Source organism: Aureococcus anophagefferens (assembly GCF_000186865.1).
Source record: "Aureococcus anophagefferens unplaced genomic scaffold AURANscaffold_54, whole genome shotgun sequence".
Taxonomy (NCBI): domain Eukaryota; class Pelagophyceae; order Pelagomonadales; family Pelagomonadaceae; genus Aureococcus; species Aureococcus anophagefferens.
The window spans coordinates 148,733-149,378 of NW_008705607.1; positions in this window are offsets into that span (position 1 = coordinate 148,733).

The following is a 646-nucleotide window of genomic DNA, read 5'->3' on the forward strand; positions in this document are numbered from 1 at the left end:
CGAGGATCTTCTTCACGAGGCGCTTCTTCGCGCGGACCTTGCGCACGATGCCCAGGAAGACGAGGAGGCCCAGGAGCGCCATGCCGACCATGACGGGGCAGGGGCCGCGGGGCTTCCGCGGGAGCTCGGCCGCGGCCTCGTCGAGGAGCGCGATCGACGCCGCGCAGGGCTTGGACAGGGCCTCGTAGTTGGCGCGGAGGCAGCCCTCCTCCTTGGGGCCGCCGAGGCCGAGGCGCGCGGCCTCGGGGCCCGGGGCGTGGTCGCCGGCCGTCTCGTCGACGACGGACACGTCCATGAGGACGGTCGTGAGGCGGCGCGGCGGCTTCATGGCCTCGAGCTGCTCGGGGCCGCAGAGGGCCGCGAAGTCGGCCTCGCAGAACTCGTGCACGTCGGCCTTGGCGCGCAGGTACGTCGCGTCGTGCGGGTAGGAGATCCTGCGGGGGGGGCGGGGGCTCGGACACCACCATGCCGGGGGGCTTTTGTATGAGACGCGGGGCGCGCACTGGTGCGGCGGGGGGGGCGACAGGAGCATCATGAGCCCCGCGACGGCGGCGATGAGGAAGAGGGGCTTCGACATGACTGAAAGGAGGCTGTGGTATGTGGAGTCGGCGGCGCGGAAGAGCTCGAGCACGGTGATCGACCTCGA